The sequence below is a fragment of the Hordeum vulgare genome, chromosome 7H (assembly GCF_904849725.1).
Source record: "Hordeum vulgare subsp. vulgare chromosome 7H, MorexV3_pseudomolecules_assembly, whole genome shotgun sequence".
NCBI classification, from domain to species: Eukaryota; Viridiplantae; Streptophyta; class Magnoliopsida; order Poales; family Poaceae; genus Hordeum; species Hordeum vulgare.
Window position 1 is genome coordinate 609,014,760 of NC_058524.1, and position 7,179 is coordinate 609,021,938.

The window sequence follows — 7,179 nt, forward strand, 5'->3', positions numbered from 1 at the left end:
TCACTCGTGCAAGCAAAGCAAGCACTGCAGTGCAAAGTTCAATGAAAAAAGATCTAGCAAGTAAAAAAGTTGATCTGACGGTAGTATGGATTAAGGAACTTTGGATATGTAGCAATCAACTCGGAATGAAAGTTACTATGAGATTTGTTTCCCTTTTGGCAGACAAACGGTAAAATGATACGTCCTTCACCTAAGGCAAGTCAAGTGTGGATGTACATTTTATTTAATTTCTGCTAAGAAAACAACAGAACAAAAAAAAAGGATACACTGCTCCCTTCATAACAGGTTCAGCCATCTGCACAAAATACAGAAAGCATTAGTGTTTTCCTCGCCCGTCGCCGGCCCATCGCCGGCGAGAAGGCCCCTCTGACGGGAATGGATAAGCCGGGGAGGGGGCTTATGTAAATCCGAAACGTTTTTAACTTAGAAACGTACTGCAGGTTGAATACCGGAAAAGCGAGGGGTGTTTTTGCAAAAATGCCACAACGGACGCGGACGACAGAAGCGTTGCGTGCTTTATTATTAGGGGAGATTGATCACGGCTAGGCTGATTAATACCAACTAGATAGGACCGAGAGGGCTATCAGCCCAGCCAAGGCCGACAGGGACTAATCGGTTTCGGATAGGCCGACTAAATCTAGTGGACTTTGGCTAGGCCGATGGTGTACTACACTAGTGGAAAACGGGCCTTTGGCCGGGACCATTTAGTCCCGGCCTGCCTCTGGGCCGGGACTAAAGGCCCGGCCACGTCGCCCCCAATTCTCAATGCCTCCCTCGAGGCTTTAGTCCCGGCCCGTAAGGAGCCTTTAGTCCCGGTTCGTGTCCCAAACCGGGACTAAAGGGCTACGCGGCGGGCAGTGGTGGTGGCAACCGTTCGTATCCCCCTTTAGTCCCGGTTGGTGGCTCAACCCGGGACTAAAGGACTAACACGTGGCCTGCCGTAGTGGTGGCAATCGTTGGTATACCTCTTTAGTCCCGGTTGGTGGCTCAACCCGGGACTAAAGACCCAAACAGTTTGCATCCCGCGTCGTTTCGGGCGATGAAAAGCACGAACCGAAGCACAGTCGCCATTTCTCTGTTTCTTCTTCTCTCTCGCTCTCCCTCTCTGTTCTTCTCCTCTCTTCTTCCCTTCTCTTCTTCCACCATGCCAAGTCGCTTTCTTAAGGTGCTCGCACATGGCACAACCAAGCTCGATGTCGTGTACACGAACGAGAGCAGGGAGGTGTCGTTTTTTCTTGAACAGTTGAAGGAAAAATGGTTTGACGACGCAATGGAGCATGAGAAGTTCTTGGGGCTTGATCTGGAGTACACGACCGATCAACACGGTGTTGCCGTCATCCAACTATGCTTCGCACGCCATGTCTTGATCTTCCAATGGGCGAGGTAAGTTTTGAGGCTTTCTTTGATCCAAGCTAATGACATTGTAAGTTTATTTGTTTCAATCATAGTTGGTTCCCTTCAAATAGTTGTAGTGAAACAATTTTGATTAGTTGAAGGGGAACACAATCTAATTGGAATGGTGTTCCATAATCTGAAAAATCGTATTAGAATCAACTAGTGTTTAATATGTTCCATTGGAATCATAGTTGGTTCCCTTCAAATAGTTGTAGTGAAACAATTTTGATTAGTTGAAGGGGAACACAATCTGATTGGAATAGTGTTCCATAATTTGAAAAATTGTATTAGAATCAACTAGTGTTTAATATGTTCCATTGGAATCATAGTTGGTTCGCTTCAAATAGTTGTAGTGAAACAATTTTGATTAGTTGAAGGGAACACAATCTTATTGGAATAGTGTTCCACAATCTGAAAAATCTGATTGGTTCAATATGTTCCATTGAAATCATAGTTGTAGTGATACAATTTTATGCGGTGTTCTTTGATCCAAGGTTATGAAAATTGCATATAGCTAGTGATCTCTCTAGGTTCCATTGGATAGCAATATGATATGTCATAGTCATGAAAATTGCATATAGCTAGTGATCTCTCTAGGTTCCATTGGATAGCTATAGTGATCTCTCTAGGTTCCATTGCATATGTTCTATTTGAATCCTAAAGATAATTTTCTCTTTAGTTGTAGTGAAACATGTTTCCTTATTGCAGCAGTATGTAACATTTGTTCCATTTTAATTTGTTTCTGTTGCAGGAGTGACAAGAATTGTCCAGAACTCATGGACTTCCTTCGCAGTGGCATCACTTTTGCTACCGTTGACATAAGGAACGACAAGCTGAAGATGAGGCACAACTTCGGTATTGAGATACCAGCTGGTTGCCTCGTTGATCTCCAAACGGTATTCAGGCTTCGACATGACATGACTTCGATGGCTCATATGGCAGTTGCCTTGATCGACGAGGAATATGGTTATATGAAGACCAGTTTCCCAAAGTCTCAGCACAAACTTTGGGAGAAGGCCCCACTTGATCCTATCAACATTGAGTATGCAGCAAAAGATGCATACGTTTCATACGAGTTGTACCGCAAGATTCGAGTCGTCAACTATTGCCAGCGTCACCTCGAGGAAGGTGGACATTCTGATTCAGACGATTCAGACGAGTAGTGTTCTGAACGTCGAACACTTGTATATATATCTATGGTAGCTATTATTATGTACTGTTTGGACTAGTATCATGTACTGCTTGGACCAATTTATATATGTCTAGTTTCTGTTTGTGCCATTATAGTTTCGAAATTTGAATGGTTTAGCCCTTTCTAACTTCATTTGCTACTTTTGAATGTTTTAGCCCTTTTTAACTTCATGGTATCATGCATTTCGACCACATATATATACAAAAAGTCTTCAGTTCAAATAAGTTCAAAAAATGAAATCCCTTTTGTAACAGATCTGTTTTTGATTAAAACAGTCATTTAAAAATGAAAGACCATTAGTCCCACGTGGCGTGCAGCGGAACCACGTGGCGTGCCGCGGAACCACTTTTGTTGTGGGGGTTGCTTTTCCTTCTTCTCCTTGTGCTAGATATTTCTTATGCATTAGAGAAAGAAGGAATAGCGACCATCATCGACGGTCAAAAAATAAGTAAACGCACGAAGAATACTAAATGAAGTCAGAAATTGTTGAAATTTTGTGATGTGCCTTAGAATGGTGCATTTTGAACACCCAAAAAGTATGGAGTTCAAATAAGTTCAAAAAAATGAAATCCCTTTGTAAGAGATGAGTTCTAGTTCGAAACCCTAGTACTTCGAGAGAGATTGTCCGTTTTGTACACGAAGTGCATCCAGTTTTTGTCGTAGCCCTCTCAACTTTTTAACACATGCTATGTGGGTGAAATGATGATAGCATGCCAACTTTCAACATTTTCATAGTTCATTTGTAGTGCTTTTCAATTTCAGGGTCAACTAGATCAAAAACAAATAAGTAAATGCACGAAAAATACCAAATGAAGTCAGAAATTGTTGAAATTTTGTGATGTGCCTTAGAATGGTGCATTTTGAACACACAAAAAGTATGGAGTTCAAATAAGTTTGGTTAGTCAAAATAATTACTTTTGGAAATAGAAAATAGTTTTGCATTATTTATTCAATTTCAAACACTTTTCATTATCATAGTTTTGTCAAATTCTCAAATATGCAAAAAAGAATTTTTAATAAACATAGTTTTTAATTGAAAATAACAAAATAGATAATAGTTTGGATAGTCAAAATAATTACTTTTGAAAATAGAAAATAGTTTTGCATTATTTATTCAATTTCAAACACTTTTCATTATCATAGTTTTGTCAAATTCTCAAATATGCAAAAAGAATTTTTAATAAACATAGTTTTTAATTGAAAATAACAAAATAGATAATAGTTTGGATAGTCAAAATTATTAATTATGAAAATAGAAAATAGTTTTGCATTATTTATTCAATTTCAAACACTTTTCATTATCATAGTTTTGTCAAATTCTCAAATATGCAAAAAGAATTTTTATTAAACATAGTTTTTAATTGAAAATAACAAAATAGATAATAGTTTGGACAGTCAAAATTATTAATTATGAAAATAGAAAATAGTTTTGCATTATTTATTCAATTTCAAACACTTTTCATTATCATAGTTTTGTCAAATTCTCAAATATGCAAAAAGAATTTTTAATAAACATAGTTTTTAATTGAAAATAACAAAATAGATAATAGTTTGGATGGTCAAAATTATTAATTATGAAAATAGAAAATAGTTTTGCATTATTTATTCAATTTCAAACACTTTTCATTATCATAGTTTTGTCAAATTCTCAAATATGCAAAAAGAATTTTTAATAAACATAGTTTTTAATTGAAAATAACAAACTAGATAATAGTTTGGATAGTCAAAATTATTAATTATGAAAATAGAAAAAAATTGAAACTATATTCGAAATCATAGAGAAAATTCAATCTAAATTCTCATTTGAATTTAGATTGATTTTTCTCTACAATTTCGAATATAGTTTCAACTTTCAGTGAGTTTAGGCCCGTAAGCCTGCTTTAGAGAGGAGCTCGATGGAGAAGCTGCGACGGGGCTTATAAACAAGTGTTACCCCCCCTCGCTGGGCGAGGTGGGACTAAACTTATCGTGCAGCCGAGGAGGGGCTTTAGTCCCGGGTGGAGCCACGCCCCGGGACTAAAGACCCCCTTTAGTCCCGGGTGGAGCCACGCCCCGGGACTAAAGACCCCGTGCTTCCTGTCTTTTGGTCTGCCGAAAAAGGGCCTTTAGTCCCGGGTCGTGGCTCCACTCGGGACTAAAGGGGGTCTTTAGTCCCGAATCGAGCCCCGAACCGGGACTAAAGATCCACCTATATAAGCGGGAGTTAGAAAATTTCCAACCCAAATCGTCCATTTCTCTTCTTCTTCCTCTCGTTCTCGTGCCCGGCGCGGCACAACGACGAACTCGACGACGCCGTCAGGCTGCCCGCCGTCCTACTCGCCGCCGCCTGCCGTCCTCCTCGCCGCCACGCCGTCCTCCTCACCGTCGCGCCATCCTCCTCGCCACGCACCGTCGACACCTCCGGCCGGTAAGCCCCCCGCCCCCTACTCCCCAACACTCGGGCGAGTAGAAGAAAAGAAGAAAAAGGAGAAGAAAAGAAGAAAAAGGAGAAGAAAGGAAGAAAAAGGGAAGAAAAGAAGAAAAAGGTTTTTTTTGTCATTTAATTCCTATTGTTATTAGGTTTGTGCTAGATTATTAGGGTTAGTAGTATTTAGAATTAGGAAAAAGGAAAATAAGAAGAGGAGGAGAAGAAAAGAAGAAAAAGGAGAATAAGAAGAGGAGGAGAGGAGAAGAAGAGGAAAAATAGAAGAAGAGGAGAAGTAGAAGAAGAGAAAAAATTAGAAGAGGAGGAGAGGAGAAGTAGAAGAAGAGAAGAGGAGAAGTAGTAGAAGAAGAGGAGAAGTGGAAGTAGAAGAAGAAGAAGAAGAAGAAGTAGAAGTAGAAGAAGAAGTAGAAGTAGAAGGAGAAGTAGTAGAAGAAGAGGAGAAGTAGAAGTAGAAGAAGAGGAGAAATAGAAGAAGAGGATAAATTAGTTTAGGGTTACAAGAAGAAGAAATATTGTATAGTGTATATGCTTAAGTGTTAATAGTGTTTCTTAGATTATTGCTTAATTTTGCTATTGTATATGCTTAAGTGTTAATAGTTTAATTTTGCTATTGTATATGCTTAAGTGTTAATAGTTTATTTTTAGCAATAAAATTAATAGAACTAGTTTATTTTTTTGTTCATTTTACGATGCCTATCCCGCATCCTCGTCGTCGACTCGGCGGAGGACACCTGCTTGATCAGAGGGGCCCTGTCCGGGACTGGGCTCCGCCCGGCTGGTATTGGGAGGTGCTACCTTCCGGGGGGCGTAGGTTGGTGAGGAGCCAGTCCGGCGTTGACCCGATCCTTGTTTGGTGGCGGTCGCGTGGGCCAGTGAGGGTGCCGAGGCTTCCGGACACCGCGGAGGTGGTACGTCACCGTGTCAGCGAGGAGGATGAGCACGTCCGTCGCTACATGGTTGCGTTGGAGGGCAGGTTCGAGCATACCTGGCAGGTTCTTCGGGGATCTCACTGGAGCTATGATCCTGTGACGGTTCCTTCTCTTTGGGTGTCCACCGCCCGCGCCGATACCCGTCGGGCGCTACGGTTCTAGATATATCAGTGATGCTATATGTATGATAGTATTCGAGGAGTATTAGTGATAATATTCGACGATGTACGGACAAAAGAGATGATGTATTAGCTTATAATTGAATGCATGCTAATTTGAATACTACTTAATTTTACGATTTGGTTTTGCTTATTGAATACTCAAATTGGAAAAGTACTCCTACTTTGAATACTATGCAGAAATCTAGGAGTCCCGGGTGGAGCCACGACCCGGGACTAAAGTTGTTTTGGAACGGAGTTCCTGATAGAATAATTCTTTTTTGGTACAAAGGTTAAGAGAATCCGTTTTTTGCAGAACTATGGATCCACATATGAGGAACCTCGAAGAGGAAGAACTTCTCGAAGATATAATCAAAGACGGCCCCGACGTTGAACCAGCTGAATCTCCGTCGTCATATGTAAACCACGACGTTGGAATGGAGGTCGAGCGACACGAAGATGAAGTCGATGGGGCAGGAGATAGGTCCAATGACGGAGAAGGTGATAGCTCCACTGATGGAGAAGCCGGTGAAGAAATAATAAAGTCCGGCGAGGTATACATATGAAGTTCGACAATCACTTGTAATATGTGAAAAATATTGGAGATAGCTCTATATTTTATACATATACATTCATTTGACGAATGTTTCTCCCTCTTAGGCCTCCACATCGAGCAAAACTACGAAACGAGGCCCGACTAGAAAGTTGGATGCACGGACGCATTACACCTTTGAGGTGATATTTCCTACGGGCGAACCCAAGCTTCCTAAGAATGCTGCTGACACATTCAAGAAGCAATGCAGAGTTCTCGTTAGGGATCACGTCCCGATCAGCGTTCGGGAGTGGAACAAGCTCAAAGGAGCAGCCGATAGTGACTATGTCGCCGAAAGGTACAAAGATAATCTTTGGAATGATCTCATGTCACATTTCAACCTGCCAGAATGTGAGAATGAAGACGCCGCAGACAAACTGCGGACCAAAGTCAAGCAGTGGACTCTGAAGAAGATGGTCGAACTGTTCCTTAGCTGGAAGAAGGAGCTATGGAAAAACTATCTGAAGACAAAGAAAGTGCCAGTATTC